The 19,035-nt window shown below is 51.9% G+C and overlaps 1 protein-coding gene across 6 annotated transcripts in view; it reads right to left on the reverse strand.

Annotated features, from left to right (window-relative positions):
* PKNOX2 (PBX/knotted 1 homeobox 2) overlaps nt 1-19,035 on the reverse strand; it is a 258,304-nt gene that overhangs the window by 114,923 nt on the left and 124,346 nt on the right. The window contains exon 1 of one of the 6 annotated variants that reach the window (XM_029208077.1): nt 15,980-16,041. The exons of the other annotated variants lie outside the window; for them this stretch is intronic. The gene's annotated coding sequence lies outside the window, so the exon portion shown is untranslated. Of the gene's footprint in view, nt 1-15,979; nt 16,042-19,035 lie in introns of those variants that run through there. 6 annotated transcript variants of the gene reach the window in all.

Below are 19,035 nucleotides of genomic sequence, written 5' to 3' on the forward strand. Positions count from 1 at the left end.
GGCTGGGATGCTGCGGAAGGGCATACACCTGCCGAGCAGAAGACTTAGGGACGGACGTGCGTATTGTCTTCCGTGTTTAAAGAGCTGCTCTGCAGAGGAGGCATTGGTCTTACACTGCACGCCTGGAGAGCAGAGCTGGGACAGAAAGGTGGAAGTGATAGAGAAAAATTCCCCTTCATGTGAGGGTGTTCTACCAGTGAGAGCTGCCCCAGCAGGAAGAGGTGCCCTCACCAGGACTTATTAGGAAGAGAACAGAAGTCTGCTACTGGAGATGCCTTCACAGCTCAGCAGGTTAAGCCAGTCGACCTCCGAGGCCCCTGCCAGCTCTAGGACATGATGAGACCCCTGAGTGAGGAAGATGCTTCTGATTGGGGCCAAGCCTCTCCAGGGTCCTTCGAATGCATTGTAGAGGTCCCCATTTCCTTCGCCGGTGTAATAAATCTGGTCCCGCATTCTGGGCAACTGCTCTTGGGAGAGATCATAGTGGTCATGACATGTGGCATTTGGAAAAGCGTCCACATGTTCCCTTGTGCTTCTCACAGAGATTCCCCCGTCCTAACACTTCTGGGAGGAAGGTGGCTCCTGATGTCTGGGTAGAGGTAGGAAAGAAGACCGGGATGTGGCTGCCATCCCTGGAGCTGGGAGGGCCAGTGGAGCTGGCAAGGCCCAGCCGGGCGCAAGCCAGAGAGCTGGCCACGCGGCCAAGAGTGTCACCACAAGCTGATAACTTGTCAGGAGGAGTAGCAGGGAGCAGTAAAGGGGCACGGTCTAAGGAAGTTCAACCCAAGAGCCAGTGGTCTCCCGGGATCGTGCACTCAACACCCACTGATACAAATTAAGTATCTGTGAGGGATTCTTCTTTCCAGCCATCTCTGTGCCTTTGCCCACCCTGTTCCCTCTTCTCAAATGTTCTCCCTCCCCTCCCAGTTTGCCTTTTCTGGTTTTGTTCACCCTCCAAGGCCCATATCCTTTGTCGTGACTTTTAGTCTCCCAGTTGAAGACATTTCCCGCTGCAACTCCACATGAGTTGTGGGAAAGTTGATTTTGTGCCTGACGTGTCCCCTCCACTAGGAAGCAACTCCTTGAGAGTAGAAAAAGGTTCTTTTGCATATTATTAGCCTGCATGTCAGCAGCAAGATGGTAGCTGGTAGAGCATTCAACTTGTATCCAGAGTTCTAGTCCTGGCCTGGACCCCAGCTCTCTAGGTATCATGTTCCCGAAGAGTAAAATGAGCACAGAGGCCGATCCCTAAGTTCCATTCAAGCCCACACCCTTATGATTTTGTTCAATAAAGGTTGTTTTAGGTATTTCCCCCTTTATCCCTAATGTCAAATCCTGTTCATCTTTTGGTCTGCTTTCATTTCTGGATCTTTTTCTGTTGCTGTCACTCATCCAACTATCCATCCACCCATCTATCCATCCATGCATCCATCCATGCATCCATCCATGCATCCATTCATGCATCCCCACTTTCAACCAACACGTAATGAACATCTGCTTTGTGCTAGGTCACCAAAAAGACTAAGGTCTGTTTGCTGCTCATACGGAGGGCACGGTTATAGCAGGGGACACAGCCATGTCAACAAATACAGTAAGTCCCCTACACACGAACGAGTTCCATTCTGAGAGTGTATTCGTAAGTCCAATTTGTTCGTAAGTCCAACAAAGTTAGCCTAGGTACCCAGCTAACACAATCGGCTATTACAGTACTGTACTGGAATAGGTTTACAATACCTTTCGCACAAATAATACATAAAAAACAAACACAAAAAATAACCACTTTTAACCTTACAGTACAGAACCTTGAAAAGTACAGTAGTATACAGTACAACAGCTGGCATCCAGGGGCTGACACTGAGTGAACAGGCAAGAAGAGTTACTGACTGGAGGAGGGAGAGGAGGTGGGAGGCGGTAGAGCTGAAGGATTGTCAGCAATAGGAGATGGAAGGCAAGCTACAATGTCACTCACGCCTGATGACGATGGAATGCATGTTCGCATCTTTGAAAGTTCGCAACTTGAAGGTTCGTACGTAGGGGACTTACTGTAATGAAACTCCAAGGCGATAAGTGCTGTACCAGAGGTGAGGGTGAAGTGCGCTGGGACCACAGGAGGAGTGACGCGGGGGAGGATGCTGAGGGTCAAGGTACCAAAGCCACTCGTCACCCTCTCAGCCCTGCCTGTAAGCCTGATGCCTTGAATCCTTTTTCTTGGCCAATTCTCCCAATATAGCACTGAGAAGAAAGATGGGATTTGTGTGAAACAGAGACAGAACGTAGAGGGCCTGGCCTCAGGGTCCATAGAGAGTCTGTGGTCAGACCTAGAATAAGCCCCAGCCCCCTCCACAGCCGTGCTGAGGTCTCTAAGATCCAGAGTCTGCATTTTCAAGCCGCTCACCTCTCCCCACCCCATTGCAGCAGCACACTCGGCAAGTCATTTATTCCTCCATAACATTTGCTCGAAGGAACGTTGCCGCTGAATTATGGCTGGGACCATTATCTCACAATAACTGTCTGGGAAATGTTAATGTTAATGCATGGATCATGCAGAATGCCACATTAGGGCTTTTATGGTGGACATAACATTTTTATGAACTTTTTTCTCTGGTAGCATCAGCCTTTGATGGAAAGAAAAGAAAAAAGAAAGAAAAGAAAATAAAAGGAAAGAAAGGAAGGAAGGAAGGAAGGAAGAAAGAGTGGGAAGGAAGGAAGAAAGAGAGCTGGCATGGGGAGAAGAAATGCCACTTGAGAGCACCCCGGGCTGAGCTAGTGAGCGCCGCTCACCCTGGGGCAGGCCTGCCCGGCAGTGTTCCAGTGGCCGAATATCTTCAGCATTAAGTATTTGTGAGTGGGGAGCAATCGGCCAAACTTGCAAATGGTGGGAGACAGGGTCTACTGGGGCAGACCCATAAAACTTCTCAGCCTTTTCAGCCACCGGCTGCCAGGCGGGCACTGGGAGCTAGTGGGGGCCAAGAGAGGGCTGGGGAGGGGTGTGCAAGGCTTAGCGGGGCAGCCACCCTGCCCCCTGGGTGAGGGGAGGGGGTCCCTGGCAGAACCGCTTTGGGGGCTCACCTTGGGGACGGATGGCTAATGGCTTAAGGAGATTTTAACTTCTGCCATTAAAAGACAAAAAAAGGAAAAACACAACCTTGGGAATCGCAGTATTTTACACCTGGCTTTTAGAAAGGACTAATAAAGGCACTGTTTAGCATTTTATATCCTTACTCAAAAATAACGATCTTAGGTTCTCATCTCAGACATATTTTAAGTGAGTTTGTGTCTCCTACCTCCAGAATATTCTTTCAGGAGGCTGGATTTATAGCTCTGTTCTTTACCTGCCCTGGGCTCCAATTTAAGTCTCATAAACACCGTATTATGGTCAGTTTGCCTCTTCTCTCCCCTCCCTTTCACCTTCGCAGTTGCCCCCGATGCTGTTACTGCCATTTTTCTTTCAGACAGAGGGCTGTTTAGCTCCTGACCCAGCAAGACGCCTGTTTACAGCCGTTCCTTCAAGCACAGTGAAACTCAGGCTGGGGGTGGCGTGGCCACGCTGCTCGGCGGCCCCCTCCCCTGTGGTGCCACATCCCGGCCCGAGGGAGGCTCCATGAGTCAGCCCCGTCCAGCCCGTGGGTCCCTCTGACCTGGGACAGGCGGGGCAGGTGGGCCTGGGGGACAGTGCACGGTCTCTGGAATCGCGGGAGGCTGGCTCTTGTTGAGAGCACAGCTGCGGGCTTGCTGCGAAGACCTGACAAGTTGGCATGGTTCCATAGAAAGAACCTCCAGGCTCCTGTTCTGCGACAGTGTGACCGGATGTGTCCTTAGGCAGGACACTAAATCTCCAGGAGCTACCCTTCCTCCGGGAAAGGCTGAGGGCCCGAGCCATTTGAACATCTCCCTGCGCAGGAGTCGGTGATTCTGCGGCCTCGCAGACCATCTGGAGGTTGCCCGTATGGGCTGGGGCGTCTTGTCTGTCTCTGAGGCAAGGTGAGTGCCACAGGCATTGGGCCAGATGGGTTTAAGTCCAGACCTCACCACTTCCTAGCTCAGAGAACTTGAACAGGTTTTCACAGACTCTGAGTTTTCATTTCCTCGCATGTAAAAAGGCCGTCACGGGGCTGACCGTGCCAGTTGGGAAGAGGCTAACCTGCCTTCTAACCTGCTCAGCAGTTGACCGCTGTGCCGCGTCTGAGTGAAAACTCCACGAGGGCAGGGATCTTGGTTTGTCTTCTTCACAGATGTCTCTCTAATGCCTAGGACAGTTCTTGGCACAGAGTAGGTCCCGTCAGTTTAGGGAACGAACGAACGTCAAAGGGCGTCTGGGTAAATACGAGCTCCTCAGGATTCCCACCCTCACCCCAGAACAGACCCTGGGCATCTGCCCTAAAGCTCCTCAGAGAAGGATGCTCCCCAGGCTTATGGGGCTTCTCAAGTCTCTTGACATAAAATGTCAGTTTAAGGGACATTGGATGCACTCATGACCTGGGATGCAGAAGGCGTCTGCACAAGCCCACACTTCTGTTCCCTCCAACACTGAGAGCAGGTGTACCTGCTTGGAGCACCCCCTTTCCAACTCCCCCCCACCCCGCCCCACCCCAGGCCGCTTCCCTCCTTCTCGGGCTGCCACACGCTCACTCCTGGGGACCCCCTGCCATATGTTCCATTCCAGCTCTAAACTGTGTGCTAATTGTTCTGAATGAACAGCTCCAGCTGGAAAAGCAGGCAGGCCGTTTACAGACCTTAAGATAACACCCAGCTTCCTGTAATTGAGGGGGTTTCCAGGGAAGGGGAACAGAACGTCTTCCTTTCAGGGCCAGAGCTGGGTGAGACAGGTCCCTGGAGCTGGGGCTGGGACTGCCGTCCAGGGCATTATCAGCTCTTCTCGGTCTCTACACAAGCAAACCTACTTCTGAGCAGCCGCACCTGAGTAGCCTTCCCTGTGGAGGCCCAGAACCATTTTCTGGATCCATCAGGCTGCCAAGCTCCCTATGTGTGTGGAGGGTCCCCTCCAGCCGTGCTCCGTGCCATTTCCAGGGCCTGGCAACCTCCCTGCATTCTTCAAGAAGCCTATTGGGATTGGTCTGTATTAAGCTGCTAGTTCAGACAGGCAGCACATGTCTGTCTTGGGGCAGCAGGAAGGGAGTGGGGATGAAGGGCGGGTAGAGGGTTAGGCAGTGAACACGTTACCGTAAACACCCCTGTACTTGCTCTCGCCCACCAGCCTCCTTGTGCTCCAGCGGTAAGGGGCATAGATGGGGTCTTTTTCTGTGTCATCTTCCTAGCGCCTGTCCCTACACAGACACTCAATTCCGCCCACGGTTCTGCGATGCTGATTCAGCTCTGTCCTCCATTTATGTCAACGTTTCCCCAAAGCAGAAAGAGAAATGTTTAAGTGGCAGTTTTCTGATAAAACAGGAGCCCTGAGGATTCGAGGAATCTTAGAGGCCCTGACGCTGGACTTCTGATTCGGGGTTGGGGAGGCCGAGGCCAGGCGTGGGGTCGCACTGTCCACAGGTCCAGATCAGCGCTGGCTCTGGGCAGGGAAGGGCCCACCGCTGCACCTGCATCCTTCCCGGGCCTGGGGCCTGCCTGGGGATGTGGCGGGGTGGCCGGGCTGTGAACAGAAGCTTGGAGACGGCAGCCCAGTGCCAGCTCTCCACAAACGAGCTCTATGAGCTCAGGCATGTCACTTGGTCTGGACCCCCGCTGGCTCATCTATAAAAGTGAGAGTAATGCAGTGCTTGCTCTGTTTACCCCTCAGGGTAGTTTGAGGGTCACAAGAGAAACAAGCGCAAGAAGAATATGAAAACTGAAAAGCAGAATTCAGAAGTACGGGATTGAGGTTATGCTTTTCTCCCGGGCTTGGGGTTTCTCTTACCTAATTGGGGGTTAAGGTTTTGGAAGATGCGGAGACACAGCCGTCTGTGTGAAAGGAATCTTCTGCCTGGTTCTTTGCACCCAGCATAGCAGCATCAACATGAGCTGCTGGGGAAACCAAGCAGAGGCTTGGGCCCACTCAGCCTGTGTCCCTTCTAGAGCCTGGAGCTGACAGAGGCCAGACCTCTGAGCAAGCGGCCTCTCACAGATCTCCTTGTTTAGGAGGAAGCCATGGGAGGAAGGCTTTAGGTTAACGAAAGGAAGAGCTGACCAGCTGTGAAAGGAGCATCTTGTGGGCTGGGAAGCCAGGGTTTGAGCTGGGGGTTCAGGTTGGAGCTGAACAACCACACTGCTCCAGAGGCTTCTGGGTCCCCAAGGTTTCTCACAACTCAGAAATCCCCTGATTTCTGCGATCTCCTGGGAAAAGAGCGGTGCGGAGGGCAGGGAGGAGGGGATCCTGAGCCTCCCGTTGAGGGGGTGTCCGGCCAGAAGAGGAAAAGCCGTGGAGGCTCCCGGCCTATCTGTCTGCCCTGCTTCCTCATCAGGCACCATTTGTACACGAGACTGAAGGCTTCTGGCGCTGGGAGCCTTGAAAGTCTTGACCCTGGAGGGCCTGACCCAATCCCCTTGGCCCTGTGGTACCCCCGGTACATGGGGTGGCCAACAGCTCCTCCACAGTCAGCCTCTCTCTCGCCTGAGGAGGGGAGCTAGGAGGTAAGCCAGGGGCCGGCTTCCTCCCCGGAGGGCCCCGAGCCCAGCCGCCAGGCCAGCCTACTGAGGGCAGTGGTGCGGGGTGGTCAGTGGGAGCGTCACACGTGGAGAATTACACCCATGTCAGCATCAGAAGAGAGTGAGAAAAGCAGATCTCGAATCAGACAAGGCCTCAGTTACTCAGTGGGTTGCCAGGGGCTGGGCCAGCTCAGGGCCGCAGAGTCGGCTCGGCTACTCCCTGCCCTCAGGCCCAACTTCTAGATCTGATGGCTGAGTGCGGCCTTTCAGCTTGTGTCATCATGCTTTCTCCTCTTTGCCAGCAATGCCTTTGCTCCCCTCCTGTGCCAGGAGAAAGCCTACTCATCCTTCAAGGTCCAGCTCGGATGTCACCTTCTCTGAGAAGCCTTCCTGGATCTCCTCCGCGTGGCACAGCCAGCCCCTCTCCGGATTCTCCGGGCAGACAGCTAGCCGTGTCGGAGATGCCATGACCACATAGTGCACGGTCAGCACCAGGCCCTGAGCCCCTTGCAGCGATGAGCTTGACCCAGGGATCCCCAGCAGGACCACGCACAGAACCTTGCACACAGTGGGCACTTACACATTTACAAGCGAGTAAATGTGCAGTCACATGCTTGCCCTGGCCTAAATACATCTGTGAAACTCACACCCAGAAAGGAAGAATTAGAAAGATGGCTGGGCCTCCTGAAGCTCGCCCTGGGGAAACATTTGTGTCTTCCTCTCCTACTTGCAGCCTCATGCCCAAGCCCACAGCCCACCAAACCCAAACCTTTTTTTTTTTTTTTTTTTAATCAACAATGAAACAATAGATGATCTTTTGACATTTCCAGGGCTGTTTGGAAGGAGGAAAGATAATATGTAATAAATTCATATACTTCTATGTTTTTCTTGGCTCCGACAGCTCTATTTCCATCTCTTTATGCAGAAGTCCTGGGGAGCTGAAATCCTTGATAATGCCAAACAATTCAACACTGTATTCTCTCTTTACTGTCTGCACCACAAAAAAATATCGACTTTATGCTGGCGGCTGTGGGAAGTGAAATCAGATACCACATTCCTTCCTGCATGCAGAAGTCAGTCCCGCTCTGGGGGCCCTGTCCTTTCCCAAGGGTCTTAGGCAGTGAGAGTTTAGGACCTTTTGTCTGATCAATCCAAGGGGAAGGACGGCCTGGTGCCCCCCTCTCCCCAGGGGATATGGGCTGGAGACTCTTGCACCCCTGAAGTGTCGGGGGTGAGCTGAGACATTTTCTCTCTGGCCTCTGTCCTCACTGCCCGCAGTCCTTTCCCAGTCCCCGCAGCGGATTGGCAGCATCTGATCTGACTCCAAACAAAAGCTTCCTGAGCCAGAGCCAGGCCAGGGCCCTGGAGGTGAGCAGAGCAAGCTGATGCCTTTGAGCTCAGATTCTCAGCTTGTGCAGCGTGCTTCAGCCTGGGGCTGAAATAAGCATCTATTACCAGCACCTTCATTTCCCGGAGAAGGAGGCCCGGGGACTAGACAGAGGATAAGACTTGCCCAGGGCCACACGCCACATCTGCTAGAACTTGAATCTCATCTTCCGACCCCTAGGTCAGAAATTTATTTTGGGGGGTCCATCCATCCTTTGAGTCACCGAACAAATATTAAATGCTCGCTGTGTGCCAGGCATGTGTTCAGATCCCAGGAAGCTTTCCCTGAGTCTGGAGGCTTTGTTTGCAGGTTTCCCCACAGAGACGAAATGTGGGACTCTGCCTGTTTGGACCTGGGTATGTTCTGTCAGGACAAATAATACCTGACATCAGCAGGCACCACAACTCCCCTTCCCCTTCCTGCACATACCTTGCTCTCTTTCAACCACATACACACATAGACACACACACACACACACACACACACACACACACACACACACACTCACTCACCCGCACTCCAGCCACCCTCAAGCACGCTGAGCTCCCAGAGGCAGCTCTGCTACATTACTGGACCATCCCCTCCTTTCCATGTAATTCTAAATGCCGGGGTTTGAATCTTGGTTCCGCTACTGCCAGCTGGGGGACCCTCCGTGCCTCGGTGACCGCATGTGTAAAATGGGGACGATACTAATAATCCCCCAGATAGGACTGAATGGGATACACATGCAAAGTGTTTAGCACAGTGCCTAGTACATAGTGTTCAAAAACCGCTTGCTGCTACTATTATTTTATTATTATTATTATCAGTCTGATAGGGAGGGACCCAAAAGGGCTAATGGGGCGTGAGAATAGAGAAATCTCCAGCCCTAGCCTTGGCCAGCTCTGTTCCAAAGACGTGATTCCAAAATCAGGGTGGGAGCCACTCCTTTCTGCCCCCTTCTTATCCCCACACGCCCCCAAGCCACATGACAGCTTCAAAGCGCAGTTGCAGGCTTCTTTCTCTCCCTCCCCTGGAGAGAGTTCAGGACAAAAAGCAGAGGACAGTGACCCTGGCCCTGGACAGTCAGCCCAGGGATGACTGAGCATCAGTCACTCACAGAGAAGGAGAGTCCTCCGTCTCCCAGGCAAGGCCCACCTCTCTCAACCCCAGCACAGCCTTGAGGGGAAGGCGGGGGATGGAGTCTCAGAAACAAATGGAGACACAGGAAGAGACCAGGCTGCTTTGGGTCCCTCTGGGTTTGCTCTGCGGCTTCAAGGGAGCATCAGGGTCACTTCTGGCTCAGAGCCTGAGCTCAGGAAAGCCGGGAGGACAGCAGGCAGGAGTACGCGAGGGGACCAGCGCTGCCCCCCTCTCCGAGGTTCCTCACTCTTGCTCTCTGAGATTGGAGGGTGGGGGGTGAGAAGGAGACCCTCAGGACAACAGTCTCAGACTTCTACCAGTGCTATTTGTGAAACACTTACATAGCCTTTCATTTCCCCAGAGATCCTTGGAAATAAATGTGGCAGATATAATTAACCCCATTTAACAGATAAATATGTTGAGGCTCAGAGATGCTAAATAGCTTTGCCCAAGGTCATGAGTAAGTGGTGCTGCCAGGATTCAAATCCACCAATGCTGACTCCTAGTCAAGCACACTTGCCCTCCACCACCCTGCCCTGCCCCTGGGCCAAGCGGTCAGTTCTCCACTTCCCCAGGGAGGCAGCTGAGGGGCTCAGTAACTGATGCCCATCCCACACCCAGGGAGGGAGGTAAGCAACTTGACTTACCCACTCAGACTGTAGCTGGGATTAGAACCTGACCTGGGGAAACCTGACAGGTGTTTCTTGGACTTCCGACATGATAATCAGCGGTCAGGTAAGGACTGAGAAAGGGAAGAATGGGGCGACCCTGGGAATAAGTTGAAGGTCAGGAGCCCCAATATAAGCGCCAGGTTTGCCCACTTCTGACTTAGCCCTGCAACTTAGCTTGCATTCATGCATTCATTCCTTTATTCATTCCAAGTGTTTACTCATTACCTGATGCTATGCTAACAGCGGCCCTTTCAGGAACTCAGAACTGGGTGCTTGGGAGACCTTCATGCACACAGCCAAGGCTAACTGCCCCCAGAACTGTAGGAGCACAGGAAGGAGGCACAGATTCTGCTCTTATCCACCCCAGAGCCCCACCCCCCCAGCTACTGCTTCTGTGCCTCATTCCAGTTTTAGAAAGATCCCGCCACTCAGGTGGCCAAGCTGAGGGGTCAGCAGTCCAGGTGTGCAGCGAGCAGGAAGTGATGTTCCCGCAGCCCTGTGACCAATCCACTGGCTCCAAGGCACCCCACGTGGGTCTTCAGCCAGGACCCTCATGTGCACAGATGGCCCCCAAGGCTTATGTCTCTCAGCAGGCTTGGCTTTTCTTCACGGGCAGCTGGAAGGGTGCCCTGGGCAGGGCCCTTTGCGTGCTCCATCCACACTCCACAGCCCAGGAGCTCCTGTTTCCCTGACGCCGCCTCCTGAGGGACCTGACTTCACTATCTGTGGCTCACTCCACCAGGCCTGCTCAGCCGCTGCTCCCAGCTGCCCTCACTCACGTGGGTCTTCCCAAGCCTCAAACACCCACTTTTCCCTTCCAGCCCAGGCTCAGCTCAGTCCAAAAATCGTCTGTTGAGGGAATTCCATGGCGGTTCAGTCGTTAGGACTCTGCACTTCCACTGCAGGGGGCACGGGTTCGATCCATGGTCAGGGAACTAAGATTCCCCAAGCCGCACAGCTCGACCAAAAAAAAAAAAATCATATGTTGAATGTCCACCCTGTGACAGGTCCCATAATGTCACACAGTAGCAAGAACAACGTGTTTAAGACTGTTTGTCCTCAGAGGGGTTCTGGTTCGGAAGGAGCCACACAAGTGTGACAATGAGCTAGTCTATCCGGAGGGTAATACAGGGCTCAAAGAAGGGCACAGGTCCATCCTGTGGTGGTGCACCCTGGAGGAGACACTGAGGGGTGGGTAGGAGGGCGTTCCAGACAGAGGAAGTGGCATTTGCAAGTGTAGGAAATAGCATCGTGATGCAGGAACTAATAAGAACTTTGTGTAGGAGACGAGGCTGGTGAGATGGGTGGAAGCTGGGCTATGCCCTCACATGCCAGGTTCAAGAGCTTTGCCTGAATCCTTCCAGGAACAGCCAGTTTTCTTGAATGCATAGCACTCGTTCACAGAGATTCACCTCCAACGTCACCTTCTCCAGGGAGCCTTCTCTGACTTCTCCAGATGAACCATTTTCCTGCCCATGCTTTCTGAATGATGAGTTTCTACCTCTCTTACAGCACTTACCACATTGCTCTAAGTTTTTGTTTAAACGGCTGTTTCCACCACCAGGCTGGACACTGAGAATAGTTTTCTATTCCATTTTAGATCCCCAGAAACTGGCAGAGGACCTGACATACTTAGGTGCTTCTTCAATATTTTATGGATGAATGAATGAGAGCAAATTGAAGTCAAATGATCTCCTCATTCCCTCTACCCTGCTCTCTGCCTCTATTCTGAATCTTCAGTTTAAATAATAAATGTTGATTTATATCTGTATTTATCTGTTTTCTCGTCTATATAATGGGAATAATAGTACTCTATGGATTGTTGCAAGGAGTAAACGGTATCAGTGAAAGTGCTTTAAGACACAGCTCAGTACATGGTAAGCACCCTGCAAATCTGTTTCCCTTCTCTTTCATGCAGCTTATATTTTTTAATCACCTGCTATGTGCCAGGGGCTGTTCTAGGCACTGGGTTCACAGCATTAAGGAAAACAAACTCCCTATCTTCACAGAATACACTTCTAATTGGGTGAGATAAATAATAAATAAACAAGCAAATGCATAGTATTCCAGACGGAGATAAGAGCCCCGGAGCAAAAGAAGGCAGACTAAAAAGGACGGGGTATCAGGAGTTGGGGAGGGGGTCGCTCTTTTCTATGAGGTGGTCAGGAAACCTCATTGGTTAGATGACAGCACAGCAGAGACTGGAAGCGGCCAAACAGTGTTCCAGGAGGGAGGGGGGATTGGAGGAAGAGCGAGGAGGCCAGCGTGGCTGGAGCAGAGCACGCCGGGAGATGTGGCACAGCTGGCAGGGACCTGGTCAGGTAGGGCTGGGCAAGACTAGAATTTTCATTCTGAACAGAATGGGAAGCCGTTGGAGGCCTCTGAGCAGCAGGGTGGTGGGATCTGCCTATCATTTTAGATGGAGTTCCTGGCTGAGGGGTTGACAACAGACTGAAAAGGAAAAGGGTGCAGAAGCAGGACAATGGGTTAGGAGGCTTTTACTATAATCCAGGCAAGAGACAATGGAGACACGGACCAGGGTGGGCACGGTGGTGACAAGGTTGGCCCGACGAGGTTTCTGAATTCGTGGATGTCGAGTGTGAGAGAAAGAGAGGGGCCAGGATGACCTCTAGGTATTTTTCCTGAGCACCTGGGAGCACGGATTCATCCTGCCCTGGGTGGAGAAGGTGCCTCCCACATGCTAGGTGTGCAGAGGTGGAGAGAGCACAAGCACGTTCTCAAAATGCTCGTGCACACATCGGGCAGGGCGAGAATCACACGTGGAACAGGACATAGCAATCTATGAAAGAATAAACCAAATGAAGCCAAATGCTAGCGTGGCCCAGGCAAGAAAGGTTATGGCTGGCCAGGAAGGGGGGCAATTGTGTTGGCTCAGGCTCTGAAACTGCGCTCTTTGAAAGCCACCTTCTCACGGAATCCAGTGACCTTGTCTTGACCTCATTTCCCTTTAACTCGGTGTCCCATCTGACCCTAGGATCCACCCTATTCAGTGCGGCCCCTCCCCCGCTGTGAACACCTTTGGTGTCCAGTTCACTGCGAACACCTTTGGTGTCCACCAAAGGCCACTCCGAACCTTCACAATACTCTCTGGCTCTGAGAGGTGCGCACACATACTCGTGCACACACGAATGTTTGCACACACACACATGCAGGCATACGCAAGCACACGCACACGTGTGCATGCACACCTGTGCATGATCCATGAGAGGATCGACTCTCAGATCTACCTCTAGAGCTGACCACTCTCCCTAGGACTTTCCTCTCAGCTGGATGTTTCCTTTGGATGTCCGGTTGTCACCCCATGCCAGGCTGTGCTCAGTACCCACCTCCCATCAGTTTTTCAGGCAGCCTTGCTCCTTTCTGCCAGTGGCATCATGGTCGTCCCAACACACTGGCTCCGAGGCCTAGATTCACCGTTGTCTCATTCCTCCACCCATCCTTTTATCCATTAAGCCCCACCCCTATGTTCTCGGAGATGTTCCCTTATATCCCATGACCGAATTCCTGCAATATTGTGGCCCTGCTTCTAGCTTCCCTGCCTGGTCAGTCCTCCCAGAGGCCACTACCTGATGGACCCAACTAAAGCATGACCCTTACTATCCCACTTCTCTGGGCTCTCATGCCTGGCAAGACAGAGCTCCAATTTCTCGGCCTGGTGTTCACTTCTCCCTGTAATCACAACTCCCTCCTAACTCTCACTGGGCCCCAGTACTCCACCTGCGGCAGGTGGTGGAGGAAGTCAGCGACTCCACTCATGTGCTCATGGAATCTCACGACAGCCTTGCGTGATATTCCCTCACCATATCCACTCGCGGATGAAGAAATGGATTCTTAGTAAGAGAGACATCCTGGAAGCCACAGAGCTGGTGAGTAGCAGACGCAGGATTGACGCTCAGGCCTTTTTACTTTAAAGCCCACACCTTTTCCATCCTAACCACACTGTGTCCTAGACATGCACTAATCTTTCCATGAGGAGAGCTGGCTCTTGTTTCCCGGCTCACTCACAATGCCTGGCCGTGCCACCTCTCCACCCACCCTTTCCCCTCCCCTTTATCCTTCATCCTGGTGGCCCAGCTCCCAGGGCCACCCAAGGCTCTTTCTCCATCCAGTTCCACATCTCCCAGCCTCCCTACTCGGCTCGGATTTCTCCTTTCTTTTCATGCCTACATTGGTTCTTTTCTGGACTTCTCCTCTGGCCACCCGGGTAGAGAATGTCTCCAAGGTGACAGTCAGCTCATAGGAGGGGGAGGGCGCTTATCTCAGACTTCTGAATATCCCACAGTTCTCTTTGGGCCCAAAGGAGATGGTCCATAAATATTTGTGGAAACGAAAATAATGAAAATACAATAACTAGTTCCTTAACAGGGATATTCAAAACAACTTCAAGCAAGAATCATATGTATTTTGGTCTAACGTCTTAATTTCCTCCAATTAACATGGAAATTATTGTCTGAAATTACAAGTTAAGTGGGATAGTAATGTTAGGAAGCTTGGTTATTTAAGAAAAATATTATTACAACGTTAATGGCAGTGAACTACAGAGTTCAGCTCAGGAGACAACTTCCTTCCTTAACAAACAGTTTCCACTGCTCAAAATATTCTGTAACATTCTGAGTTTTTCCCTCCCTCCATCGATGTCTGGGGAAATGAGATTAACAGTAATACCCTCAGCCATCTTGAAGACATTTCAGTAAGAAGGTTAGAGGGAGAAGGGAGATGTTGAATTTCCCCAGGGATAGTGTGTATGTGTGTGTGTGCATGTGTGTATGTGTGCGTATGTGTATGTGTGTATGTATGCATGTGTATACGAGTGTATGTGCACGTATGTGCGTGTGTATGCATGTGCGTGTGTGCACGTATGTGCGTGCGTGCGTGTGTGTGCGTATTGTGTGTGTGTGTGTGTGTGTGTGTGTAGTACAACTACTCTGACAAAAACTAACTTCCACATGAGGCTGATCATTGGTAAGGCCTGATTCTTCCCAAAATTTAAAGAGAAAAGATTTGCAGAAGACAAAAGACCCCAGAGGGTGCGAGGCAGAGTCTTTCAGACACAAGGCCAGAGGGGTTCCTCCACAAGGCCGGACAAAGAGCAACGAAATGAACTTTGGAAAAAGGAATTTTTCTTCCTCAGAAAGGAATTCAAGGAACACCTAACACCTGGGTGAGCTCCCCAGGGACAGACGGCCCCTCTCCACCCCCATCTCCACCCTCCCTGGAATAGCGCTCACAACGAGGACACACAGGGAGGGACAGCGACGTTTCCCTCACTTGCCCCGACAGCCACCTGCCCACTTACAACACATGGCGCTGGCCTAAAAAAATATTAAAATTTGTTTTTGTAATTAGGCACTTAAAAGCATATGGCAAAGAAGGTAAAGAATTTAAGCAGCATAAAATGTTAAGTATGAAAAGCTAAGTATTCCTCCTACTTCTGGCCCTGGATCCCGGTTCTGCCACCCCACGGCCAGAGGAAATTACTGTCACAATTTTTATGCCTCCCTCCCAGGGATGTTCTGTGCACACGCAAACATGTATCTTTTTGACATAAATAGCAGGGTGCTCTACACTGCTGCTCTGCACCTTGCTTGTTCCCTTCGGTGTTGGCCTGTAAATAGCTTAGGTGGTCCACGGTGACTGACGCCCCCTCCCCAAAGCAAGCCTGGTAACACCCTCAGTCTTCCCCGCTCTCTGGGTTCTGGTTCACCCTGGACCTCTTCCCTGCTTCCACAGTTCACATCAAGAGTTGATAACTGTCCCCAGTCTCGACCTGCTGTATTTCCTCTCTTTCAGGGCAAGCACTTCTTCGGTATCAAGTAGCCTGGACTTAGGTCTGAGAGAACCCCCCGCCTGCCTTCTGGGACTGCAAAGTCACTGACAGATAGAAGGGAAGGAGGAAAGGAAGGGGTGACTGAAGCCAGCGTCAGGGATGCACGACTAGATGCTCTAAGTCCCAACGGTCTTAAACTGAGGGCTACTAGGTACCCAGCCTTGCAGTAGGATCTGGGGATTCGAAAATGAAGCCTGCCTTGGGAGGATACCGCGGCAGTGCCCGCAGGATCCAGATTGAACGTTACTACCAGAAAGGGTTCCTTGAAACTGAACCGGCTGGGGTCAGCCTCTCACCCCCACCCATTCCTGAACACGCAGCAAAGAGGACCTGGTGGGAGTTGGCACTCACTCATCTCATGCAGTCGCCTCCACCGCCTCCACCAAAGAGACTGTCATTAAAGCTTTGTCCCGGGCTCCCTGATTTACATGTACAAATAATCGCTGTCAGGGGCACGGAGCCCCGGAGAGCAATAATAGATTCTGGCGGTAGCAGATGCAGGAAATAAAAACAAAAATGAAACACACCAGCCTGGCAGAATGCGATGCTGAGAGAAATCCTAGGGGGGAGAAAAGCCTGCCGGGGAGGCGGGCTGGAGAGGGGCTGGCAGATCAAGTATCGATTGGTTAGCCTTCTGCAAAAGCCAGTCTACGATTCTCTTTTAAAAATTGTGGTCACATATACAACATAAAATATGCCATTTTAGCCAGTTTTAGGTGTACGATTCGGTGACACTGTTGTGCAACCATCACCACTGTCTGTTACCAATACTTTTCCATCATCCCGGACAGAAACTCTGTACTGGTTTTTAAGCAATAACTCCCCAGCCTCGTGACCCCTCAGCCCCTGGTCACCTCTAATCTGCCTTCTGCCTTTACAAACTTGCCTATTCTAGATAATTCATAAAAGTGGATTCATTTAACGTTTGTCCTTTAGTGTCTGGCTTTTTTCACTTGGCATAATGATTTCAAGGTTCATCCATGTTGTAGCAGAATCAGAACTTCGTTTCTGTGGCTGAATACTATTCCCCTGTACCCTGTATGTACCTACTGCATCTTGTTTGTACATTCATCTGTTGATGGCCACTGGGTTGCTTCCACCTTTTGGTCAATGTGAATAATGCTGCTGTGAATATGGGCCTACAGACTGTGTTAAGAGTCTCAGTGGTCAATTCTTGTGGGTGTATCCCTAGGAGTGGGATTGCTGGGACATGTAGCAACTCTACGCTGAGCTTTTGGAGGAACTGCCATATTGGTTTTCACAGTGGCTAGCCTAAGACATGGGAGGATGACTCGGGCCTGCTCTAGGAGGTGGCGTTCTGAGTACCTCGGTCCTAGGAGACCGCACAGTCCTCTCAGGCCTGGGCAGGGTGAGAAGAAGGAGAAGAGTCCAGAGCTGCGAGGCTTCAGAGCAGCGCCTGGTCGGCCTGGGCCTCCAAGCCACTCCCCGGGTGCCCAGCCAGTTCCTAGGGGAGGGCCCACTGCAACCCCCCAGTGTGGGGGGCAGGGAATCTTAGGGTCCCACCTGCCTCCTGCTCGACGGTGAGAAAGTGAGGCCCAGAGAGATGCCAACACCTGACCTGAGTGCCCCTGACTCTTCCTGCTGTACCAGCTGCCAGCGCCGGGCCAGGGTCTTGGGTCTTAGTTCTGGGTCCTGGGTCCAGCTCTGCTCCCTCTCAGAGACACCTTCTCCCAGCGGTGCTGCCTGGTTAACTCCTGTGTGCCCTTCTGGGCTCGGCTCAGGTGTTACCACCCCCAGTGAAGCCACCATCTCCTCGGTGGAGCTGGGTACCCTCCTCTGGGCTTCTCGGCACCTCAGAAATTCACTGTTAAGGCTGTCATCACACACTCACTGATGTCTTCAGCTTACTGATGTGTCCTCCATCGTCTTGTGAGCAACTTGGGGGCAGAGAAGGAGCATTTTATCTGTGCATCCCTAGGACAAACAAGGCCTGGTGCCTAGTGTTTGCTGAATGAATGAGTGTAAATAAATGAATGAACTGCATGCTCTTTGTAACCATACTGCCTGAGGAATGTTTATTGACTGACTGAATGAGTGAGCGGATGAACAAATGATATCCCCAGGACTGAGTGCGTCTGTGGAACAGACTCTTGGCTCACAGCCAAGCCCTCACTCATGTATTCATTCATTTATTCCGATCACTGCTAAGTGAGACTCCATTAGGTACTGGGGTTCACATGCAAATAATGCTCAGCCTCTGTCAGCAGGAAGCCCACAGAAGAGTAGAAGGAGACCAAGGTAAAGAAGCAGTGGGTTTCAAGCGACTCCATGTCCCCCAAAGCACACAAGGACTTCCATCATATCAGAAACCAGATCGGGGCCTTCTTGGCTCCACCACTTGCTGGCACAGCTGGCTGCGGGAGGGGCGATTAGCACGCTGCACACCTGTCTGCGCTGCTCTGGGGATGCAGGGGCCGGAGAATTAACGACCAGGAGGATTTTTGGAGCTCCCAGAACCCAGCCCAGCTCACATCAGAGACCTCATTCCCCTTTAGGGATTCATTCGCAATGCACAGCTGCTTAATTTTTCATCAGGGGGTGGGGGAGAAACACAACATCCTATCCATTTTATTTTATTTTATTTATTTATAAAATAAATTTATTTTTATTTTTGGCTGTGTTGGGTCTTCGTTGCTGCGTGTGGGCCTTCCCTAGTTGTGGCGAGCGGGGGCTACTTTTCTTTGCGGTGCGCAGGCTTCTCATCGCGGTGGCTTCTCTTGTTGCGGAGCGTGGGCTCTAGGCACGCGGGCTTCAGTAGTTGTGGCTCGCGGGCTTTAGAGCGCAGGCTCAGTAGCTGTGGCGCACGGGCTTAGTTGCTCCGTGGCATGTGAGATCTTCCCGGACCAGGGCTCAAACCCACGCTCCCTGCATTGGCAGGCAGATTTCTTAACCACTGTGCCACCAGGGAAGCCCCATTTTATTATTTAGATGAAATAGGGACAGATTGTGGTTGCCAGGTAAGACCCAGCCCTCGCAGGGCCTGTACTGCTGCTGTGGGCTGATTAATGGTTATTGGGCAAAGGATAAAGCATTCAGACGGCACAGGCCTCCGGTGAAGGTGCTTACACATCTAATGAGCAACGCATGGCACGCTAGTGGTAAGCAGCAATTTTTTAAAGTGATTTAAGGTCCTAGTCTTCCATCCCACCTTCATCTCCTCTCCCATTAGGACCCGGTCAGGCGAACTCCGTGCTCTGGCCGGGGTGACCCTTGTTTTGTTTCTTTATGAGTACCCCCTTCTCCCACGGAGCCTCCGACTGCAGCACCAGGGGCAAAAGTTTCTGCTCAAATCTGACCCAGAGCCCAAAGCTCGGAGCTGAGAATGGAGCCTCAGTTTTCTCATCCAGAAGATGGGAAAGGGAAGAATAAGAAAATGGCCTTATATG

Source organism: Monodon monoceros, unplaced genomic scaffold, assembly GCF_005190385.1.
Source record: "Monodon monoceros isolate NGI ecotype Baffin Bay Population unplaced genomic scaffold, NGI_Narwhal_1 Super_Scaffold_7, whole genome shotgun sequence".
Classification (NCBI taxonomy): Eukaryota; Metazoa; Chordata; class Mammalia; order Artiodactyla; family Monodontidae; genus Monodon; species Monodon monoceros.